Source organism: Micrasema longulum, unplaced genomic scaffold (genome assembly GCF_059751315.1).
Source record: "Micrasema longulum isolate JH-2025_06_02 unplaced genomic scaffold, ASM5975131v1 h1tg000618l, whole genome shotgun sequence".
Lineage (NCBI taxonomy): Eukaryota > Metazoa > Arthropoda > Insecta > Trichoptera > Brachycentridae > Micrasema > Micrasema longulum.
In genome coordinates, this window is record NW_028277814.1 from 86,151 (window position 1) to 113,201 (window position 27,051).

The following is a 27,051-nucleotide window of genomic DNA, read 5'->3' on the forward strand; positions in this document are numbered from 1 at the left end:
AAAAATTAAAAAAAAAATATTTTTTTTTTTCCCCTCTCCTTCTGTATGCATAATAATATATTGTGAAATCTGTAATTGGTCTTACTTTTTTAAATTGTTCTTTTGTACCTTGTATTTATAAAAAAGACTATGATTTCGTTAATAAATAAATATATAAATTATTGAGTGTACCGACAAGTTTTTAATTCATTTTTGTAAAACTGTTTCAGATGCTGGTCCCTCATCTGCTCTGCAGAATCTACATCTAGAAGTTTCGGAAAGATTCATTAAATTCAAGTTTGGAGAAAAGTTAACATCTTCAAAATTGGCAAAATCATGGGGAGGGGGTGGCCTCGAATTTCCCAAGATCTGGGAACTGCCCGATCCCTCCATTTCATCAAATAATAAATTCAATAAATCGGTTAATTCATTTATTTACTCAATTACTTTTTCATTCAAATGAATTACTGCATTTCGAATGAATGAATCATCTCGAATCATAGCCATACGGACGAAAATGCAAATTAAGCATGGCAGACGAACACTACAGTACAAGGCGGACTTATTTCCACCCGATTGCCTTTTTTACTCGACAAGGATTCTGGTTACATTTCACACAGAGAACTGTGTTCTTCGACCGCCCGAAGACGAAGATTAAAATACAGTAGAACTCTAATTATCCTAATCAATTGAGACCAGAACCCATTCGGATAATCGAAAATTCGGATAACTGAATTTTTTTCCGAAAAAGGGGTATATTTAAATTTATTACTTATGAAAATTTATGTTGAAAATGGGAGAAAAAACTATTTTTAAAGAAAATGAGCTTTTAGTTAATAAAATGAAAATGCAACACTTGTATATGTAAAGCTTAGTTACAAGTGCTGTACATTAGTACAGTATGTACGTACCGTACTGTAAATGAAAGTTATTGCTTGCTGAACATCTCGGTCACAGACAGCTGTTTGACTGTCATCATCCGTTTTCAGGCAGGACTGGTTTGCAAATCGCAGTACGCTTCCGTCTTATTTTTTTTTCTGAAAAACTGAAAGTGATTTGGATAATCAGCTATTTGGACAGTCGGGTGTCGGACATTTGGAGTTATACTTTTTACATATTTATATGTTATATCCTTAAAACTCCTTGGATTTATAAATAGAAGCACAACTGACTTCAAAAATATCAATACCCTCAAAACTTTCTTCTGTTCCCTAGTTCGCCCGCACCTAGAGTATTCCTCTGTTATCTGGTCTCCATATTATGATGTTCACATCTAGAACATTGAATCAGTTCAACATCGATTTTTGAGAAACATAGGATGGAGGTAGAGCTTATCCAGAGACCAATATACGTATAATGAGTTTAATAAAATTAAATATCCCAACTAGAAACCTCGGACGAAATCACTCTTTCATACCGATAACCATAGAACTAACTATGGTTTTCATTCCTCTACGCCCAGAATTCTTAAGTCTGCCAACACACATACCAGTCTTGATTTTTTTAAGAGGTAAAACAAAGTATTAAAAAAAATGATAATTACATAGCAATGAAATACATATTAATAGTAAAAATAGGAAACAAAAAATCCCACAAAGGCATGGCCTATTCGTGGGTATACAAGAAAATGTTAATGAATTTTTGCTGCTATAATAAATAGACAGTTATAATATTTTTTTGTAACATAAGAGAAAATAAAATATTCTGTAAAAGATTATATGGTATTTATTTATAGTAATTAAAAAAGGAAATAAAAAATATTGAAAAAATCATTAAAATATTCCTTATTATTAAAGGGCAACAAAATATATCATAAAATATTATCAGTAAAAAAGAATTTAAAAAAATTGGGCCTATAAAATATGTATGTCTCTGTGTGAGCCTCGTTTTTATTTTTATTTATTTATTTATACTTTTACATTGTTTGTATTCTTTTTTATACAGAATAATGTTCCCTCACTGGGGTGTCCCGTGCCGAGGGAAACATTTTACAAAATGTGAAACATGCCTAAGATTAGCTATTTATCAAAGTAAACAAAATCAACAAAATAATAACAATAAAAAAAACGTAATTAAACCAATTAACCTAATTATAATTAACATAATAAACAATAAAAAACAAAAATATTCATAAAAAACATAACCAATTTATATAGTCTAATTAATAAAATTTATTAACAGTGCATACAATTTACATATTTGGCTTGATCCACTCATCGATCCGTGCGCAACCCACCTCCACTATCCATTTCTTAATAGCAATTTTATATTGTGAGAACTTACTAATTGTCCTTATGGATAATGGAAGTAGATTGTACACTTTAAACGAGTAGTATTACAATGTTTTAGTTTTACAATGTGGTATTTGATAACAAGTTGTATTCTTTCATACGATCACTAAATCAAATTAAATTATATTAAACTCCCGCTTCCACTCCCACCAAGTCTACTATATACCATTGTGTCTTTCTACTTTCATTTATAATAATTTTCTATGCATAAACATGTCCTTCAAAATGCCCATTGGGCGTCTGTATAAATAAATAAAAATAGAAATTATTTCTGCATGCGGCGTTCTGCTCGACGCCCATTACATATGTATTTCGGCCTTGCTTCCCCAAACAGGTTTTGGTCACTCTCAAACCAATACAATACGAATCTAGCTCTTCTGTCTTTACGAGCCTCGACTGATCGGCATTCGGCACCCACCGTCCAGTCTGACTCTTTGACTCCTGACCAGACCAACTCCGGGTCTAGATTGCATAGGGACCAGGCGCGACCTGTCAGTCTACCACGGGCTAAACGAAACAAGATTTTCAACCGAAACTGAATTTCGGCTTCTGTTCTAGTTTCCGACGAAACCGAAACTTATTGAATGAGTAAATAATTCAAAGTTTTCTTTTAACCCGAGAAAAACAGCAATATTAAAATGTAGCTTTTTGGTGTCTCATCCTTCGTGGGTGTGGTTTTGTATACATTTGTTACAAAACCACACTCACGAAGGATGAGACACCAAAAATAAAATAAAATACTTAAACTCATTAAAATAGCATTATATCAATTCATTAGTTAACCCATAGAAAATTTGTTGATAATGATCCTTAAGATAAAAATAACTTTATATAATTTACTTACATATAACTTTGAATTATGTATCCTTACCTCTGTTCTGTATAAATACCTTTAACTTTTTAAAATAGATAACAGTCTCGAAGATGTCGCGAAAGCGATGAAACCGGTCACTGGATATTCCAAATTTGTGGATTAAAGTATCACTCGTGTTTTATTTATATAATAAATTACAATGAACTTCTATCAAGAATTTTCACTTACAAACTTAAATGTTTTAAAATATAGCTTGATTAGAATGACAGTTGTCAGCAAAAGTGACGACATAACTTTGTAGTAACGTCTAAGGAGTGATTTATATTGACACACGAAAAATCATTCGAATCTTTGCAAACCATCACGCCGTTTCCCCGTAGGGGTAGGCAGAGAGGATAGAACGCCATAACTATCTATCTTGGCATACAGACCTCGTTTCCTCTACATTCATACTTCTTCTCATGCACGCACGCCGATTATTCCTACTTTTGACATGTCCATCTTCAAGTATTTGATGGACTTGACCGTGCCATGTTTTCTCAGACTTCCTCGTTTTCTGCATCCATCAGCATTTGCATCGTAGATCTTTTAGCCGTTCTTTAGCTGTCCATTCGTTCTACATGTCCAAACCAACGCAGCAGCACCCCTTTCTTGATTCTGTCATTCGTATCTGGTGTCTTAATTTATGTTTTTTTATTATTATTATTATTATGGATAACTTATATAGCGCCATTTTCGTAGTAGAATACCTCAAGGACGGTTTACAAAGTGAGTATATGAAGAAATAAAATTGATTTTAACTTTTTTAATTTGTAATTTAAGAAAAACAATTTACTTTGTTATCACATGTTACGGATTTATTCAAATGATTTAGAGAACAAGTGGGTTTTAATTTTTTTCCGAAACATCACTTCACTCTCACAGCCTCGCCTCTGCTGGGAGAGCATTCCACGCCATAGGGCCTGCGACCGAAAAGGCGCGTTTGCCGAATTTAGTACGCTGTTTTTTTTATTTATTCATTTGTTTTTTTTATATATATTTGGACCCCTGTATTGAGTAGCCTTACGTGTAATGTACAGGGCTAAGGTACTCGTTTTTGTTTGTCTTGGAAATGGGATGTTCGATCACTGATTTTAGTTTATTACCTTTATGAGCCCAATCACCATTGTTGCAAAGTCCAAGAACAATGACGCGTGTTAACTACTTTTAATGACAGTGTGGATATCTGTTAAGGATATTCCATCTTTCCTGCATTCTGCTTCAATATTATGGCGTTGTAAACTGAAAAATGGGCACTGAAATAACAGATGTTCGATACTCTGTGAAGAAATATCATCGCACCGGCAATAGTCATCATTCCTTCATTTAAACCTATATAGGTAAAGCTAGGGTTTCCTAGGACAGCGGTGCCCGTATCTAACGGCCGTAGTGAACGGTGATGCGGTGGACAGCCGTCGTAACGGTGACTAAAAAATGATTTTCTAGGAAAACGGTGTTAAATTGTGTTGATAACACCGTTTTCCTAGGAAACCACTCTCTAGTCCCCGTTACAACTGCTGTATACCGCATCACCGTTCTCTACGGCCGTTAAGATACGGGCACCGCTGTCCTAGGAAACCCTAGCTTAACTTCTCATTTTCGGTAAAAATTTGGGTCGTTTCAAGTGCGCTGTTTGCGTGGAGGTATAATAACTTTCTCTCTCGCCGTAGACGTAGCTGATCTAGTCCCTTAGATAGTTCCCTTAGATATTCCAGAGCAGAGTTGTGCAGTGACTTATACATAAGCCAACAGAGTTTATATTCCACCCTCTATGGAAAACGTACCCAGTGTAATTCCCGAAGTAGTGGAGTGATATGACTAAACTTAGAGATTCCAAAAATAAATCTTGCTGCGGCATTCAATACATGCTGTAGGCGAGTCATTTTATTCATTGGTAGACCTGCGTAGATACCATTACAATAATCGACTCTGGACCCTAAAAACGCATTTATTAACTGACGGGCGGCATCAACTGGCAAATTTTTGCATATTTTTGCGTTTTGCGTGTGCGCATTAATTAGTACAAAACTCCATAATTAGGTTGATACAGATTAACAAATTACAACAGGGATGGAGAATACCTTAAATAAGGGAATATGGAAGTCAAGGCATTTACAGGGCTTATGACCTGTCATTGGCCGGTTTAAGTGGCCACTTTACACACTGTGTAACATTCACCATTTTGCCTATGTTTGAACATCCATATTTCTTGAATTCTTCCATCTGTTGATTTTAAAGAAGTTAAAGAGCTGAAACTTTTATTGTTGTGAAGAGATTCATCTGTATGAATTTTTTAACATACTAGGCAACGCCTGAAAACAATTTTTCATGATTGCCTTGACTTCCATATTCCCTTATTTAAGGTATTCTCCTTCCCTGTCGTAATTTGTTAATCTTAATGCCCCCTGAGGGGGTGAAATCCAGTCTTTTGTCTATGAACATTTGGACAAACTCAAATATTGTAAGGTTGATACAGCTTTAAAAATCGCATCTAATGAAATAAATATAAAAAAGTAAGATTATAAAAAAAAACAATAACTATCGTTAAAAACATTGATTGGCTGTACTGAAAAATGTCAGATTTTGATTTGTAGCCCTTTTGAATTTAAGTGGCGATATGTTTATTAACGACCGGTTTCGTAGCTACACAAGCTGCCTTATCGATTCAGTAATGAACATTATACAATTTTAAAATATTAGTTCTCTACTAAATACTAAATCTTATACATACGGTATGGAGGTAATCAAAAACACTTTTTTTTGTAATATTGATGTTTTTTGTTGATATTTCTTGATAAAACTCTATAGATAATGATTATATTAAATTATAAATAAACTTATCAATGAAACTTCTTGGTTTAGTTTTACTTTTTATTATTTTGACCAACGAGCGCTTTCGCCTAAGTAGGCATCTTCAAGACTGGTTGCTAAATAATAAATAAATAAATAGAAATAGCAGTTTTGGAATATTTTCCATATTTACACCTGTGAAATTCAAATATGTGATTGCGCAGCAGGATTTTACGTCGCGAAACGTAAATATTTAGACATTTAATATTAGGTGTTCACGGATGTTGCATTGTGATCGCGAATACGATAAACAACCATGGTGAGAAATTGTTATCACGTCGCTTATTAGCACGTCGATGGTTATTTGTGATTGAGCTACTGAAGCGAAAGATTTCCATCGCGATTTCGAAGCATCAATGTTCACTTAATTGCCATACTTACTAGTTCTTTGCTAGATGTATTATTATTGTTTTTTTTGTAAACTGTAATGTAAATGTAAACTTTTAAAAATCATTCTTATGTTGCTGAAATTCCACTCGTCGATGCGTTTTGTAGCTGCAAGACTTTTTGTGATTTTAGCTATCATATTATGTAAGTGTTATCAACTATCAAATATCTAAATTTAGTAAATGAGGTCTAGAATTTCAACCGTCCATGCGCTCAGTAGCTGCAAGACTTGTTGTTTTTATTTCTTCTATTTTTATAAATTTGTTTTCTATTTCGTTTTTAAAAATATTACTTAAACTCTAAACTTCATTGTAAATAAAATTTTAAAAAATACAGTAAATTTGAAATAATTTAACTTTCTAAAACAAGACAAGGACAATCAAGACCAAGAAACTTAAATTATACAATGAAGTACCAGACAAAACAAAACAAAAGACTCAGACAAACTTTTCAAAAGATGTAAAAAATATTATTTTGAACAACAGAGTATGAATGAAAAATGTTTATGATATTTTTGTAAAATGAATGTAATAATCATGAAAGGTTTATAAATAAATTTTCAAATTAAAAAAAAATAGGGACTAGATTTCTTACTGTCCATGTGCTCTGTAGCTGCAAGACGTGCCATAATCTAGCTCCTGTATATCATAGTTGTTATATATCATAATTGAAGACGAGGAACTAGAATCCCAACCATCCATGCGCTCTGTGGCTGCAAGACGTGCTGGGATATTTATTTATTGTACAGCGCCCTTGAGGTGATTTTCACAAAAATGGCGCTGTATAAATTATCCAAACATATATCAAAAAGAGCATTATGAAACTTTTTTGAATAGCATTGGTACTCGAAAATGTGCTCGATAGGTATCCTAGAAATAAAAAAGGAACGAATGGCAAAAGAAATACGATTCGTACCCCAGCTGTCGAACTAAACATTACGATATAATCTCAAATGAAAATATTGATTCAATGGACAAGTTCAGAATACATAGAAAATAATATATTATGTTAAAAAAACTACATAAATTGTATACTAAATACTAACGCTGATTTTTTTAACCGAAACGTCGTGTTGAAAAATATTGATCGTTGATCGTTTTCGTAACGACCGAATCACGATTGCGTCATCCCTGGGTTGCCAACCTTTTAAAATATGTAAAAGTTTTTAATACAACTTATTTTAACATGTTACAACAGAGATAAATAACATTTTAAAGAAGGGAATGTGGAAGTCTAGGCATCCTCCCATATTCCCTTCTCAAAAATATTCTCCCTCTCTTTTGCAATAAATTAAAATATGAACAACTCCCTAGGGAGGAAATCCAGATTGTTCCAAAATTGTTTTCAGGCGTTGCCTAGTAGGTGATTAGGTTCAGCCGGATGAATCTCACCCACGTGATAAAAGTTTCAGCTCTTTTACTTCACAAAAGTCAACAGATGGAAGAGTTGGGGAAATGTGAATGTTCAAACGTGGGCAGAATGGTGAATGTTACACAGTGTGTAAAGTGGCCACTTAAACCAGCCAATTACAGGTCATTAGCCCTGTAAATGCCTAGACTTCCATATTCCCTTCTCAAAAATGTTTTCCCTCTCTCTTGAAATAAATTTAAATTTAAATAACTCCCTAGGGAGGAAATCCAGCCAGTCTGCAAGCATTTGGACATAATCAAACATTGTTGCTAATAAGTGTTTTTGATTTATATATAGAAGAGTCCCGACTTAAATCAGAATTTTCTAACAAGTCGGGACATAAAAAAATATATATATATATATATACAGAAAACTGTTCTCTATAATAAAATTATGTATTTTGTGCATTAAATAAATGAATAAAATAAAGTTAAAAATCTGCAAAAAATACATAATTTTATCATAGAGAACAATTATATAAAAAGATTTTTTTTTTTTTATGTCCCGACTTGTTAGAAAATTCTGTGTTAAGTCGGGACTCTTCTATATTTAAATCAAAAACACTATTAACAACAATGTTTGATTATATTCAAATGCTTGCAGACTGGCTGGATTTCCTCCCCAGGGAGTTGTTCATATTTAAATTTATTTCAACAGAAAGGGAAAACATTATTGAGAAGGGAATATGAAAGTGTAAGCATTTACAGGGCTAATGACCTGTAATTGGCTGGTTTAAGTGGCCACTTTCACACTGTGTAACATTTACCATTCTGCCCACGTTTGAACATTCACATTTCCCCAACTCTTCCATCTGTTGACTTTTGTGAAGTAAAAGAGCTGAAACCTTTATCACGTGGGTGAGATTCACAGGTGTTGCCTAGAAGGTGAATTGGTTCAGGCCACTTAAACCAGCCAATGACAGGTCATAAGCTCTGTAAATGCCTAGACTTTCATATTTCCTTCTCAAAAATGTTTTATCTCTCTGTTGAAATAAATTTAAACACTTATTAACATATTAAACAATATACAAAATAATTAAAACAATATACAAAATAAATACAGAAACAAATAAATAATAAAAATTTATACATGTCGAAAAATGGAATGCAGAAAAGTTATATAATAATACATGGCAATATGTTATTAATAATTTATAGTAATTTTATAATTCATATCGGTAATTAATTGATGGTAAAAATAAATACAAAATAATACAATAATGTAATAATAGTAACACATCCACATAAATGGTAAAATATGTAATTCAATAAACATAATAATAAAGTTAAAATATATATTTACAAACAATAGGGTATTTTCATAAACTGGGGATATGATTTTTAAGGTATTCAGTATTTAAAGAATATTTTTACGATTCGAACCATATTACTATCAAAATCTGAAACGAATGTTTTCATTTATAATTTCCTATTTAAAGTTTGATAGAAATAAAACGGCCCGTAACTGGCCAAAAGGGTTGATGACGTCACGCGTGACTTATATATCCTACGTTCACTCAAATCCTATACTGAGATACTCCGACGCGGGCGGCTTGTGGCTTTTTATTTGTTTTTTCTAGTTAAATTTCGTCTTTTCCTTTGTTTTTTTTTTGTTTTCATTTATAAACATCCATAGCATTATGACTAAAATTGGTTTTTTACAAGGAAAGTCCGATAACTTGCCCAAAATAGATATAATCATGATGGGTATTTTTTTCTCATCCAACACAAACTTTTTAAGTTTGAGTATAGAAATATAAAGGCCGTAAGGTAAGCAAATATATAATGTTTGCTTCCAGAATGTATTCATTCAAATAGTTGTATTATTTGCATGTACTATAAATATATTGTTTAGCGTACATTTAATGCAAAAGGGAAGTAACGTGACTTTGACACAACATAATCCACAAAATACCATTGCTTGTAAACATCTCTGTTGCTCGAGTGCGTGTTAATGCCTTTTTTATTAAATGTGATTTACTTATTAATATATCAGCTAGGGTAAATTACGGAGACAGTGCCATAGATTACATTCAAGTAAAACGGACGGGTGATATTTGAATGGTAAAAGGTCGAGTCACCCCAGCAGAACTTAAAGTTAGAACCAAATCGTACTCGGTGACGTTGATTTGCGATGAAGTCTAGGAAATAATAGATTCCTGCAAGTGTGAAGACTGTCCAGCATCTCAAGGTCAGTTGCCATTTTGTAAATGCAATAAATTTCACAAATAAATAAGGTAGGTTTTCATACAGGAATTTTTTTGTAATTTTATTTTTTATTCATATAGAAAACCAACAGTTCCACAAATTAAACTAAGTAACATAAGTACAGAAATATAATACAAATATAAACAATAACGTTCAAAGAATAAACTATTTTAGTATTGTAGTACCTGTCAAGCTTTATAAGTGCTAATTTCAGTACCTACTGTTAGTAAATGTTTATAGTCTACAGTCTACACCATAAAATATAGTATTTTGTACTGAACAAGACCTACGAAAAAAAGAATAGTGGTTTGTTTTTTTTAACATCTCGTTTCATAACGTTCAAATGCGTTAAACCATTTTTTCTGCATTTTTTCATTAGGTACTAGGAATGGCGAAAAAAAGCTTTATTTTGCGTCTTCACCGTAGTGTTTGTGCACATCGGAATTAAACAGTACTTGTATCTTATAACTAAAGACATTTTGTGCGCGTTAATTAGTTAAAACAACCAATTACAACAAAAACAACACGTAGGCCATACAAATTCGTATGAATTTGTTTGAACGGTCAGTCAAATTTGTAACGCGTGACGTCACAAGCCCATACGGCATCCGAATGTTCGTTTTGGCGCCAATTCAAAGTATACGTTTTTAAACCGCTCTGAAAAATTAACGCGTGGACATAAAAAAATAAAAACTATACAGTTACCATCGTAATTTTTTTTTCTATTTTTTTGCAAAATAAAAAAAAAACGTGAAAATACCCTATTATGCTTCACTTATAAGTTTATTCAAAGATGATATACATACATACGTATATGGATAATAATGAAGACAGCAGCGATGTTATATATTTATTCCCAAAGCAATCTCATACAGTGGTCTTTTTTATTATTAAATGGGAATTTTTTATTTCGTTTCTTTTACATTTGTTATATTTAACATAATTTAAATTATTGTATTAGGTGTAAACAATTTGTTTGGTGTGTGCATGAGTGCCCTACACTAATTTTCTAAGAAATTGTCAATATTTGTGTACATACTGTTTGTTTACCCAATAAAATGAATACATTAAGAATCATAAATAAAATATAAAATTAAGAAGTTGATAATCCCTGATACTCCAAGAAAGCATACATACGTAATATATGTAAACACCACAGTTCTATAAAAGTAATAATAATGTACTGTCTAGACCTAGAGATTCTATTATACTAGGCAGGTAGGCAGTAAAAACACAAAATGTATCTCGCTATCTGGCGAGATGGGCGGACACTGTCGTTAGGAATAATTTGTATTTGTGGCGAGTTTTTTCACGCTCGCAACACTGAGCTTCAGTTTGGCGCTCATTTTTTTGACAGGTTTAATTTTTTATCTAATTCGGATAGTAAATAATTAATTATATCAAGGATGGCTAATTTATTTCGTACATAATTTGCTGTGTAGTTATGCGTTTAGAATGTCAGCTGAAAAATAATTTATTGTATAAATTAATGGACTGTGCCAGCTATGGAGTCAATGTTGAAGATATCAGCGGTGCTATTCTGAACCGCTCTCGCGACTGTAAAAAACACTCATACAAAATACGCTAAATAAAAGCATTTCTACGGCCGCGAAAGCGTTTGGAATATCACCCCAGTAGTTCAACCACAAATAACCATCGATGAGCTAATAAGCGACGTGATAACTATTTCACACCACGGTTGTTTATCGTATTCGCGATCACAATAGATCATCAGTTAACACCTAATATAAAATATCAAAATATTTACGTTTCGCGACGTATAATCCTGCTGCGCAATCACATATTTGAATTTCACCGGTGTAAATATGGAAAATATTCCGAAACTGCCATTTTTATTTTTTATTTATTATTTATCACGCTATTTGTTACATTTAGCGGGCGGTTGTCGAGCCAAATGTCAAGAAAAGCAGTCGCCATAGAAATTGTAATTAAATTTTCACTTTTTTGTATTAGAGACTCCTTACTATTTTGCAAATGCAATGTATTGTATTATTTTTTATGGTAAACGCCGATTTTCGGCCAGTAAACTGTATTTATTTACGAGGAAAACTAAAAAAAAACCGACACGAGCGTTGACTTAGAGATTACACACGCGTCGGCTTATGACTGCGATGTTCATTATTGTTCATTGTGATCCCTCAAATGCTTAGCATGTTTTTGAGCACGTCGATAGTTATTTGTGATTGAGCTACAGGTCAACAAAAACTTAGAAATAACATTTAATTAATTCATTTTAAGTTATATTTTACATGTATTCATAAATTAATTTTGGCTTTTTAGGCTGTGTCCATATTATGCGGTGTCAGAAATATTTGATTAATAGTTTTTCCCTCGCTTTCTTGCATATGTGCCTCCGCAATGTTGTGCGAAAAAGACAACTGTACGTGAAACTGATTATGCCGAACTGATATTGACAATATCGAGTCTACGTTCTCCCGTTTTCCGCACCCTAAAACTGAACCGATTTTGTTTTTTTTTCGAGGAAGAGTATCACAATGAAATTTCCTACGTCTATTAAATACCGAACGTCCGAAGACGGCAGATAAAATTGGGCCACGATTAAATTTATTTTTTAAAAATCGTATTATTTTATTTATTTTATTTTACAATGTTTGATTATGTCCAAATGCTTGCAGACTGGCTGTATTTCCTCCCTAGGGTTGTTCATATTAAAATTTATTTTAACAGAGAGGGAAAACATTTTTGAGAAGTTCTCTCTGTTGAAATAAATTTAAATATTTTTTTTTATTTTGGTTTATAAACAATACATATGACATTGGTATAGTAATCACAAATTGTTATTTTAGATATTGTCCATCAATTATATGTGAACACAGCATGCACAAATAAAGAAAAAAAAACTTTATAACAGATATTTTTTTAATTGGCTAGCTTAATTGAATTCTATGATTGTTTTAAAAGTTATGACAATAAATTATTACTAACCGGTTATTACAAATTGTTTTACTTAACTCGCATAAGTGACTATTTGATTTTATAAATTGCGTTACAGTTTTCCTATAATTATTGAATGTATCGTTAAAGATATCAATATCAGCATTACTTTCCAAATTATTATACAATCTTAACATACGTGATAACGAATTAAAGTGCGCCATATTATTATTGAAGGTTGGAAGATAAAATGTTGTGTACGATCTCAATCGCCGACTTTGGACATTTGGGGGTACATTCTTTAAACAAAATGTAGAATCAACAATACAATTAATTATTTTATAAAGATATATCAAGTCTAAAATCTGTCTCCTAAATTCCAATTTATCTAGACCAGCATGTTCTAGACGCTGATCATCATTGTATTATCTATAAAATAATTATAATCATCATCATTCCCTTTCCGCCCTAATAATATGATAATAATAATATTTGGCTAATTTATATAGCGCCATTTTTGTAAAAAATCACCTCTAGGGCGCTTTACAATTGTATACCTAAACGTACATTCTATCCAAACTAAAGTGATTTATTATATTTCCAGATTTAAATTGAGGATATGATAGTCAAAGAAGTGGGATTTTAGTTGGGATCTGAACTCTGAAGTCGATGATTCGTAAGTTTGAAGGCAATCGGTTCCAGGCAGAGGGGCCGGCGGCAGCAAAAGTACGATCTCCAAATCTAGTGTTTGGGGAGCGCCGGATTTCGACAAGTTTTCCTCTTCCCGAATCAAATGCTGACCTAAGAGTAGATTTTCTTTGACATGCATTTTCCCTAATACAAAGGTCCGATAGGTATTTTGGAGCCATTTCATGAAGGGATTTGAATACTGTCCAGCACAGCTTGTATTTTATTCTCTCTAGGCTTTTTAACCAGTGCAAATCTCGAGGATGTTGTGAGATGTGAGAATATTTTTTTACTCCCGTAATAAGCCTCGCTGCTGCATTGAAGACAGATTGAAGTTTATTAGTTTGATATTTTGGGAGATTTGCGTATATTCCATTACAGTAATCTAGACGCGAAACGACATAAGCATTTACAAGAGCTTTAGTTGCATCTATAGGAATATTTCTCCGCACGGATTTGATCTGTCGGAGATGGAAGAAACCAGCGCTTACCATTTTATTGACCTGAGAATGAAGAAAAAGATCTGAATCTAAATGAACACCCAGTAGTTCAACATTTATACTAGGGGTAAGATCACAACCTGTGATTGAAATTGGAGAAAGGTGCATAGGGCACTGTATTGGCACACCAATCGCAGCGTATCTTGATCATTTTGACTATGAAATATTCTAGTGTGAAAACACCGTTTCAAATGAATATTTCAAATCAATTATGTCGGGAATCCAACCCGAGATCTCTTGCATGGTAGACAAACGAGCTGACCATTACACCACGAGGCTGACATGTGTATGTATATAATGTGTATCCAAATAGTTAAATCAACCAATAAACTGAGCGGCTAAGGTGTTCATTAAATTTCGGAATTCAACAGAATGGCTAGGCCGTTCGTCGAATGATCGTTTCGGTTGAACTTCGCTTAGCCTCTTAAATTTTAATTCAACTATACTAATCATAAAGTACACATTGAAAAAACCCAAGTAATGTGTAACATTTCGTGGCTTGATGCCCAAAATCCCCTGACACTGTCAAACCCAGTCATCGAAAGGGTCGAGAGTTTCAAATACCTGGGAGTTAACTTAAGCTGGCGCGTTCAGAAAACTCACACTAACGCATTTAAAATCTACAGGGTGTTGACTTTAAAAAACGTTGTATTAAATTTTAACTAAAAAAAAATAAGTTGGATTAGAAGGTTGTGCATATTAAAAAAATACTTTGGATGGGTTTAGCTGAATAAATATTTAAAAAAACGTTTTTCTAATTAACTTAAACCTTAACTCAACTTATTATACATAACGCAACCCGGTGACTTTTGGTTCGGCCGTTTCCAAAGGGCTGGCTTACAACCAGCCAACGTGTTGAACGATGATTTTTATTAATTTATTCAACGAACGGCCTTGGCATTCAGTTTAATGCCGCCATTTAATGAACAGCCTAGCCCTCTATTGAGTGGCTGACATAACAATTTCGCGGCAACCGACATCCATATTATTAAAGCAAAAGTGCGTTTGTTTGTGTTTCTTTCAAGTCGCAACGGAGCGACCGATTGACGTGATTTTTTGCATAGGGACTGTCGGATAGCTGACAAGTGTCGTAGGGTACTTTTTATCCCAAAAACTCACTCCCTGCGGTGAATGTTACTCAGTGTGTAAAGTGGCTAATTAAACCAGCCAATGACAGGTCATAAGCCATGTACAGGCCTAGACTTCCATATTTCCTTTTCTTAAATGTTTTCCGTATCTTTTGTTATATGTTAATCTTAATAACTAATTCCCTCGGGGGTGAAATCCAGTCTTTTGTCTACAAACATTTGAGCAAACTCAAAATGTTGTAATTATTTTAATTTCCACAAACCCTATAAATCCTCGTCCGAATTTTATATTCAAATTTTTTTAATTAAAAAAAATGTGATTTTTCTAAAATTTCGCGGTATGGCTCTGAAAAAAATATGAATCTACCTATAAAATATAATTTTAGAAGTAAAAAAATATTATAATGAATAATGTAGTGAAATATCCTTAAATCTATAAAAGCGTACTACAATAAAAACAAAATCCTTTCCGTCGAAATGCACTGAAATATTCAAATACGGAATCCTTGTTTCAGAGCTTATCTTAAGATTAAAATCTTAAAAATGGGCGCAATCTACAAAAAATACAAAACAAATCTTCCTTGAAAGAGACCAATGAACATTTTAAAATATATTTTTTTAAACGGGGCCTGCACGCTTGTTTAAAAGTTTGTTCATAAAGACCAACCATACGAATAATCTCAATGGTTTGTCGAAAAAATTTCGACCGTATTTTGTTGACTCATATACGAAAACACATGGAAAAATTTATATGCCTACTGATACACGTTTGTATGGCATGGTGCGCTAACAAGCGGCGAAAGAGATAAAAGATGGCGTCTTGAAAAATAACACGCCAGATTTTTTGTTTCACAAAGTTCGTACCGCGATTTGTTTGTTTCTTTGTCTGGTTTTTGGTGACCGTATGTCGTAGCTGTCTCATTCCTGTGGCAGCTTCCAAGAGGCGGGTGTGTCGTTATCTTTGTCTAACACTGCGAGATGGCGTTGTCTCGCTCTAACTCGAAGGAAGAGGCGCATCGAAGGGTGTTTGCATCTCGCTCGCACTCATTGGCGCGCAGGCGCGAGCTATCGCCGGCCCACTCAAGGTTCGCTGACTGCGTTCTTTTGTTGATAGTGTGGTCATAGTGAAATATTTTTGCCGAAAAATGGGTAATTCAATTACTCAAGTATTCATATTTCAACAATCTATAAAATGTTATTTTTATTAATTAATGTTATTTTCCTAGTTAAACATTTCAAATAATTGAAAAGTAAATTTATTTATTTTCTATAAATACGCCCAATGACACTGCTAAAAATATAAATAAATGAGTAAATCATTTTTGAACCAAGTTGGGGATCTATCGTCCCCTGGCTAGTGTCACGGACTTGCGGATCACCTCTCGATTCTTGAAAGTTTCAAACCCCGCTCTACCACAAATTGAAACCCATTTTCTAATAGCTAGTTATTTGCAACCCTTTAAAATCGCTTAAATAGCCCCTAAAATTTAAATGTTTAGGTAAAAATAGGATCTTATAAATCATATACTTCTATGACAATTACATATCGATAATGCGCACCTTCCACCGTGCAGCCGCATCGAACGAGGTTAAAATTGAAATTTCATATGCATCGATATTTCCGAACCAGCAACCCATGGTTTCGTCTATAATTCTGCTTTGGTTTGATTTCAAGCGTTGGTTGTAGAGAACGCTGTTGAGTGGTTGTACTGCGATTATGATTGTGAATAAACCTCCTAATATTCATTGTGAAAATTAAAAATCGCCCACGCAATGCTCTCAAATTTCGAAGGGATTTGAGGACTAGATTTGAAATTTCAGTTTATACACAATTTTAAAAAAAAACTTTGTACAATTTGTTAAGTAGTATTGAATATACTACATCAGATACTTTTTACTGAGAAATGCTGTTTTGCTGCGAGGGTAAAAGTTGACTTTTCTTGTTTTTTTTTTTATTTCCTCGGGTAAAGCATAGTACAGCGAAAGTCGTCAATTCATAAATTCGGTTTGTCCTTGCCTAGTAGGTTCCAGCCAAACTTGTTTTATATAAATGTCTACTGCTGTTTTTCACCATATTTAATTCCGTGTCAATTAATTTTTAATTAACAAGTTAATTCTTCACTATTTTATTTTATTTATTAAAGTGGCTTCAATTGGCAAAGATCAGACGTTTAAGTCGGTGAATTTTCCTGAGATATAAAAGGAGGAGCCTGTGCCTGACGAAACAAACAAAACGTTTAAAAACATGGCCACTCGGAAACCGGAAATCTATCACAACACATAACAACGCTAAAATTGATTGGTTATTGTTCATACGAACATGTGCCACTTTAATACTTGAAGGTAATTTGTATTAAAACTATTTTTACAAAAATATTATTTAAATGTTTATGTTGTTCGCGTTCTTTTATTTTAAACGTCGTTTTATTTGGAAAACTTTAGTTAAATTCAAATAATGGGGAAGTTCAGTTCTACCAGAAAAACTTTTTTTATTTTACGCGGTAAAAATCAAAGAACTTAGTTCTAGATTGAAGTTTCTCGAAAATCAATCAAAAAAATTACAAATATAACTTTAATATGTCAAGACTCATCTCATCGACGATAACTAGTAACGTCGCGGGAGCGGTTATTTAAAAATTACAAAACTTTGAACATATCATGACTATGATAATATAATGTAAAATATTTAAAAAATGGCTTAGTTTGATGGTTTATTAACGAGAAAAAAAAAACACAGAACTTTCTAGTAAAATGCTTTTTTTTTACCCAGCGTAATCATTTTAATCTGTCTGTATTCCGAATAAAATAAAATAAATCTCACCTGACACAATATTTATTACATCCTTGGGGATATTCAAACTGTTTCATCTGTATTCATTTACTAATTATTGTTGTAAATTATAACGCACGGTTGCGTGTAAGTTATTGGCAGGCGCGCGGTAGTGTGCGCTCTCGGGAAAATCGTAATAAATCCAATATGGCGGAAGCCGGAGCCCTTGCACTGGTATCCCCGAGCCGGCCTCGCCAGTCCGCGCGCGCCCGCCGACCTGTTACGTCCTCCGCTCGCAGGAATTCTTCACATTATGCTCTCTCGTACGCGCTCCGAAGTCTTTATACCCATTGTGTGCAAACAGTGAGCCGGAATTCTTTCTCCCGGCTTCGAAAACTTCCAAAACTCTTCGGATAAGTTTTAGAATGCGCGTCGGTTAGTGCGGTGCTCGCGAATCGGTATCGGTAGTGTCGCGATTGTTTTCGAGTTAAGTTTAGCTGTGATTCGACATGATAATTGAAAAGTTTGTGATCTCGAATAATTGTTTACAAGTTTGTGTATTGTTGTGCCTTGCATTCTGTACGTGGATATCGCGCTTTGCGTGCTGCGGAATGTATTACATATAATTTACAGTGTGATCGTGTTGTTAATGTGTTGAGAGGATAGTCGGCTATGCGCTCGCTAATAATAATTATGTGGGTGGATTTTGACAGCTTGTTTAGATCGACATTTGCGTTTTTTCGTATTATTTTTTGCCGCCGGCGTGAATTCGCTATCGGAGTCTTCTGAGGCGTAATCGTGTAGCGATTTCGTTTATCTTTTTAGTTTTGATAACAAGCTCGCGCATTATTCCCTGTCGCTCGGAGTAATCGTCATTAATGCGGTCGTCAAACTTTCGACAGATAGCGACTCGGTTTGAATCATAATAACACTGTACACGGTTTGCATTGATTTACTTGAAAACGCAAATCTTTCTCGGTTTCAAAGTACGGTATCTAGATATTCATCATAATTATAATACGCGGAGGTGCATAGGGCACTGCACTTGCAACACCTAATGCTGATTCGGGTGCCAGCCCAGAGCCGCGATTATGAACGGCTATCTTCATCTGCACATACTGAGACGGCATAAACTAATATCGATATTTATCTACGAAAGTTTGTATATTTGTATGAAAATTAAAAATATCTTCGTCGGTACCCGGTAATTTAACATGTTAAGAGAAAAAAATTGTAAATATGTTATAATTGCACTTTGTAGATAAAATTGAAGATAAATTTTAATTTCCATCAGAACACGTACCCTCGGCCTCGATTACAATCGGAAGTTAACAGAGTTATCTTCGACTGTCTATGAAGAAAAACTGATATTTGTGTACGAAAATGAGTATATTTGCATAAACATTTCAAGTATCTTCGTCGGCAACCTACAATTGAGAATGTTAAGTAGAAGAAATTGGTTTATTAGAAGTTTATTTTACTGTGCCGGTAAAATTGAACATAAATGATAACTTCTTATTGTAATCGGGGCCCAGGGCTTGTATTCCAAACGCATTTACAGCGCGCTGTGTCGCGTATTTAGTACGTAAAATCGCGTTGTGTCGCACTACAATTTATTGCGTTTGGAATACCAGCTCAAGAAGATGAAGAATTGTAGTGTACACCGCCTTTTTTAAACAATATTTCATGTGGAACTTAAAGTATGGTAGGCAAACGCGCCAACCAACTCACTACAGCCGACGAGTTGAGACCTCGTTCAGGATTCTGGTTCTATGGCGTACTGAACTGAATTCTTAATTTGCCCGGACGCAGAATAGAATACCTAGTTAGCACATTGTTGTAATTCTGGGAGATAAACTTGTTTTCTCGCTGAGAAGTTGCCCATATGTCTGAGCCAGCATGCCGGAATGCATAATGGTGTCCTTTTACGATGGGTCTAAATCTGAAATAAAACAGCGTGTGAGCAGCGGACGGCAGACGCTGTAAAAGTTACTCAGGTTTAATGCCTCCAGTCCGATAAATGTTTCACCTTATTTTGAAATCCTTATTTTAGATTTACCCCAGCCGGAGCCGGCGAGAGCGAAAACTTGGGCGACAAATTCTAAGAAATGCAACGCATAAAAGGTTCTGTTTTTGAAATATCTCTGCCCACGATCTGCAACTCGTAGACGACAAGCCCCCCTTTTGCATTAACTTCGCCAGTTTTATACAATTTAAATGATGAAGCATTCGAACTGCTACGACGAATTCGAATCGCCGAAAAGTTGCATTTTAGATAAAAAAGATGCATCATCGACAAAATCAAGTAAAAGGGAGCGAATGGACAGTAAAAGAACAGATAAAAGGATCTACGATGAGAATGTTGATGGAAGCAGAAAACGAGGAAGACCGAGAAAGACGTGGCACGATCGAGTCCATCAAATACTTGAAGATAGACTTGTCAAAAGTAGGAATAATCGGTGTGCGTGCGTGCATGAGAAGATGTATGAATGTAGAGGAAACGAAGTCTGGATGCAAAAACAGAGTGATACGGCGTTCTATCCTTACGGGGAAATGCTGTGATGGTTTTTTGTATTCTGATCCGAGCTATTAAGTCATAAAATATGTTAGCTTTTTTTCGAGATTTAAATATGAAAAATAAAATATTGCATGTAGTTTACTTACGCAGCGCCATTTTTATGAGAGATAACTCAAATTTCGCATGAAATTACAGTACACTGCAGTACAAAAGCGAACATTTTTTCATCATAATATCATTATCCGCACCCGGTGGTGCATATGGCACCAAATGCAGCGTATTTTTATCATCTGTTTAAAGAAGGATGGTGATCAGTCGCGCTTCCGTTGCAAATTTAGAAACAGCGAAATATTTCAGTGTGGAACCACTATTTCAATTTTCCAGGGTTCCAGTTCAATTTCTTACACATAACTGTATTCCTCACCCGCCTGGACACGAACATATGTACATCTGCACAAATATATCAGCTGACTATTTTAGCGAAATTAAAGTCCAGTAGGATTCCATAATAACAAAAAGAAAAACATTTTTGAGTAGGTATAGGAAAGTCTAGTCATTTACAGGGCTTATGACCTGTCGTTGGCTGGTTTAAGTGGCCACTTACTACACAGTTTGACATTCACCATTTTGCCTATTGTTTCAGGTCATAAGCCCTGTAAACGCCCAGACTTCCGAAATTCAGGGAGTAAAATCCAGCCTCGGCTACAAAGATTAATGCATACTTAAAATATTTTTAACTCAGTGTCATAATACAGTTACAGTTTTAAAAAAATAGATTTTATGTAAATAATTACATATTTATTTAGTAGTAATTTATATTACAATATAAGAATAGTTAAAAACATTCCATCAACATTCGTAATGTTGATGGACGCAAACGAGGAAGACCGAGAAAGACATGGCACGATCAAGTCCATCAAATACTTGAAGCTGGACATGCAAAAGTAGGAATAATCGGCGTGCGTGCATGAGAAGATGTATGAATGTAGAGTGATATGGCGTTCTATCCTCTCTGCCTAAACGGCGTGATGAAGGTTTGTTGTTGATGTAAAAACATTTTTTTTTAAAAGAAAGAAGCATTGAAAAACATAAAATACATCAAGACAAGATATGGACTATTTATTTAGTGCTCGTTTCAATGGTTTTAAACTTATACAACCAAAAAAGTTCAGATCTTGTTTTGAGTTAACAATATGAGTTCAAGTTTTAGTATTTAAATATGAGTTATTATATAATTACAATGGAATTCCATCAAGAATCGTCAATAAAAAACTTAAATAGATTTAAATCAATATTTGAATACCGATAGGTATCGTTACATCCCTACTGTTCAATTTTTATGTACCTATTTTTCCAAATTTAAAATTAGAAAACTTTCAAAATGGGTTCTAAAAATTTGAATGTATTTTAAGTCAGGTAGGAATTTAGCCGGATGCGAGTCGTTAGTGACCACAAAGCTCTAGGAATGTAAGGGGAAAAGAGGCCTTAATTACATAAGTAATAAGCGCTAATTTTACCTGCTTAGATGTGTCACTTAGTTTTTGATACATTTGACTGCTTATTGTTAAAATAAATTACAACCACGTGCTCAAGAGTTGTTTTAATTTATGATTGGAAAAAACGTCATTCGTTTGAAAACGAATTGATTGTTTAAAACTGAAAAATGAGTGTTCTGGATTTGATTTGATTTATTTAGAAAAAAAATCCGGTTGTGGCCCCGTGTCTAGTGTTGTGGACTCACGGATACGAGGTTCGAACCCCACTCCACCCCAAGTTAATTTCCATTTTCTAATCGAGATTTTTTTACAACTTGCAGCTCGTTGAAAATGGCCACCAAAATTGAAATACTTGGGTAAATCGTAAGAATGCTAATATTCCTTTATAAATAATAAATAACATAGCAATTAAATAAATAATAATAGTAAACAAAAAATCCTACAAAGGCATGCCCTGTTCGATACAAGAAATGTTTATGAATTTTCTGCTTCCATAATAAACTGATAAGAGAGATAAAATTAAATATTCTTTTTAAATATATTTTTTTATTTTTTTTATTTCAAAATACAAAAATGTACAAAAACACAATTGTATTCCCATGAGTTAGCAAACTCATTCTGGGATTGATACAATTAAAGATTATCAGATAAAAAATAAAAATACATTTTGTTGAACATAATTAAAACAAAAATGGACATATCTCGGAGACCTTTTAAATATTCTTATTACTTTTTTGTTTTTTAGTAATTCAAAAATAAAATAAAATCATAGAAAAAAAAGAGTTAATATCTTTAGTTTATATCCAGGATAGTGAGGTGTTTTTTAAAAGAAGGAAAATTTTGAAAGTTTGTGGATTAACGAAATATTATCAGTAAAAAAAATATTAATACAAACTAGTGACGTCGTTCAAAGCAGTTCGTATTTTTTTTTTTTTAAATCCAGGAAACCGCCGTACAATTGAATGCTCCAATTTTTACCGCGCGCAAGAAAACGTTTATTGTATCCAATTTCCCGTAGGGCCGAAGTTCTTCATTTGTCACCGAAAATATAATCAATTAACAGTTTTTCTAATCTATGACATAATCAAACGCAGCTGACATTTTTTTATCTTTTGTTATCTACCCATATGGGCAACGGGCACTTAAACTTAATAAACTTGGCCAAATATTAAAATGATAGATAGCTAATGCTTTCAATAATAAATTAAGATAAATATTATTAACTCACCGTTCTGATTTAATTAAAACGAGGCACTGACGCATATTGAAAACAGTCATAAGCAAAAAGCTTGTTATTGTCAAAAATCGCAAAGTAGTAGCTTTGTAGTCGCTCGGTAGATAAATACAGACGATATAAAGCATATCATCTTGGCAAATGTCAAAAGTCTGTTAAAAATCATGTTCAAGCGAGCATTTTTGCTTGAATTGGGATTAATTGGAGTTAATAATCACTTTGCACTTTTTGTCACAGAAGCCTATTAAAAATATAAATGAGAACTAAATGAGAAATAAATGAGTGTATTATTATTTATTATTATCTTATATATACTTACTGTAAACTAATTTTTATTATTTGTTTTTAACAATAATTTGTTAATATCATTTTTTTATGCGTATAAGTATATGTATATTTATATATATATATTTTTGTTTAAATTCTTTTCAAGTTATTTACAATTTGCTTTTTAATTCAATTACTTTTCTTATATCCATATTTTTTTTACTATGTAAAGTTTGACTTTTTATTTTGCATGGCAGTGTGCTTTTTATTGTTTCTACATGTATACAAAAAAGCGTTGTTTATTTTTTTAATTATTACTTACTGTGTTTGTACTTACCTGTATATTTTTTGTAAATGCGCCTTGGGCGTATTGTAAAATTAAATAAATAAAAATATTTTAAATGTTAATGAAGTAAGGAACGCGGACTAATTTTTGCTGTCATTCGTTGGTTCATTTCGATCATATGATGTCGATATATCAAGTAGGTAGAACATACAAAGGAAGATGCAAATAGTACAGAAGTTAAGTATACCGTCTCGATATATACAGATGAAGATAGCGTTCATAATCGAGGTTCAGAAGTACCGGAGTCAGACTTGTAAGGAAACGAACCGTAATCTTCATCAATCGTGAACTAAAGCACATTCTATAACACCTGTAAAAAGCAATATCACGTTCTGAGACAGTTTGTAGTTGTTATTATAGCATTTAAATTATTTTTGCATAAATATTAATATATTATGTGTTATTTGACGAGGTGCATAACAACACTGATTCGATTCTTGGGTTAACACGTTTAGGGCGTGACCAATATTGAATAAATTAAATTAAATTATAATATTAACAGCTGGGCGTTAAGGTGTTAGGACTCAGTACTCGGTAATAAACGTAACGTACGTAATTTACTGCTCTGGGAATTACACTGGCTACGTTCTCCACAGAGGGTGGAATACAAACTCTGTCGGCCCTTGTGTAAGTCACTGCACAACTCTGCTCCGGAATATCTAAAATAACTATCATTATAGTCCTTAAAATATTGCTCGATAAAAACGACGGCTGCCAAACTAATGTCACTAGTGATGGGATATTACTGATCATGTACCGATCAAATCGATTTTATCAGTTTTTTCATGCAAACATGAAACTCTGTTTCCGAAAATTGATAGAAAATCGAAAACACAAGCCTATTCTAGTGTGTTTAAGACGTGTTTAATTAATGCGTTTATTTATTCACAAAAAAAATAAGACAATTATACTTTTTTTCACGAACAACAACAAATTGATTATTTTTTTATTCGATCGATTTACATTGATTAATTTGTCACATCTCTAACATTTTTGCAAAATGACATAACTTTGTAAGAACATCGTTAGTATTTTTTGTTTGTTTTAAAGCTGATTTTATATAATTATGTTGATTTATGTCAAGCATTGTTTTAAAAAAAATTAATCAACTTGGCAGATACGAATGATTTTTCGTGTGTCAATATAAATCACTCCTTAGACGTTACTACAAAGTTATGTCGTCACTTTTTCTGACAACTGTCATTCTAAGCAAGCCATATTTTAAGGACTATAAGAATGGTAATTTTATATTGAAAATTGACGCTAAAATATTTTAGTTTGTGGATTAAAGTCTTGAAATTGAGTCTTATTTCAGCTCTCCCGAACATTTTTGAAAACTCAGATGGTTCCTTTTGCCACCTGACTACTGATTTGAAGTCTGTGGTTTTAATAAAGTAGATTCCTATGCACTGAGTTGTAATTCTAATTCATAGTTCTGTCAATCACTTTTTTTACACTACCTTGACGTAATTTAATATGTATTCAATAATTTAGTCTAAGATCTAGTGTCATAATCCAGGGAGTAAATACGGGAGTACCTTTGTATGAATAAAAGTTTTTTTTTTTGTTCTGTATAATATAATATAATAGCGGACCCGACAGACGTTGTCCTGCCCGAACTTTGGCTTGCCTGCCATTAGCTTAGAAAAAGACTTTTCATTGATAAGTAGGTACCTAGGTACTTGTTTATGATTAAATTCGAAAACTAAAAAATTATTTATGTTAAAATATTGAATTTAAGTAGGTACCCAGGTTTATGGTTGAATTCCAAAATATTAAATAATTCATTTTCAAATATGTAATTCTTTTTGCAAATGTCAAACTCGGCTCTTCTCACCAACAGGGGTGCAGTTTATATATGAATGTGATTTCCAGAAATGTATTTAACATCAGCTAATATTATTTTAGTATTACTAAAAATCCAGTAAAAAATAAATGGGAAGAAATTATAAGGAATGTAAGGAAAGAATCTGATTGGGATCCATAAAAAGCGAATGTTCTTTGTAAACATTCAAAAACAATTTTTTTTTCTGCACTAAAAAAACAACATCGTTCCATTTTTTATATGCATTATCGTCAAACGCAACCCTGGTAGGTCGATGACAAAAAGGTTTATGCTTCTAAATTTAAATATCCATGAACACGCGCTGCGCAAAGATCTACATTTATCTGAAAACCGCACGTCAATCGGTTAAGTCGATTAGGAGAAGTTCAGTGACATCACACCTAGCGAATAATCATATATATAACGAATTGAACCCGGCAATGCTTTTCTATTGCTTGTATAATATACACGGTGATATTCGTCCCGACTTAACACATGACTTTGGTTCCAAGAGGGATTTGTGTCTTAATTGAATAAATTAAGCCAGACCGCGCCGTGTAGACAGTATTCTTTTACATAGAAATCTGAAATCGAACCCTGTTATTTTCGCTCACACATTATCAACACTTGACGCTTTTATTTGTCTTTTACCTACTTAACACCATTTTCATTATTCAATGCAATCGAAGTTTTAAGTTTGTTTATTTAAAGAAAAAATACCTTTTTCTAATCCACGAAGGCCAAATTACCTCATAGTTTTTTTTATAGCTTCCTCGTTAGTTCCCGGCCATCGGTTTTGATTTGAGCACGTTATGACGTCACACTTTGTTGATATTGAGTTTCAAAATTGTCCCCAGTCGCCTTGGTGTTTTGTAAAGTGACAGAATCTCTTTTGGAAACCGGTTTTGGAGACTCGATCTTGTCCAGTGTAACTCGATACCCAGTTTTCCGTACCGAGGTTTATTTACTCGTTTTAATTATTCTCTGTTGGGTAATCATTCATGTTTGCTGATACTAAATAATCAAATCACCGAGTTTTTTTATGTTAATTGCGTGTTTTTATCTTATTTATTCCACCAGAATGCGAGGCAAACAAACGTTGGATCGAATAACTATGTTTTATTCGGACGCGGCGTTAATTTTTAATGTTTTTCCAGATGCAACAGATTAATAAAGTAAAATAATAGCGAAATATATTAAAATAGTGCAACAGTATGCTGATCATCTGATTTTTCGGTTTTGCGAAGCTCAGTGTGTTGTAGAGTCAGTTGAACGAGTCAAGAGCGCTTCCGGTCGAGAGTCGAGTCTGAGGGGCGAGCCAATATTTTGGGTCTATCGGAGCGGACGAGCTGCGGACACCTCGCGACGCGCGCAATATGCGATAGCAAAATAGGTCCGGACAGCGCGGTCGACAGTCTGGCAAGGCG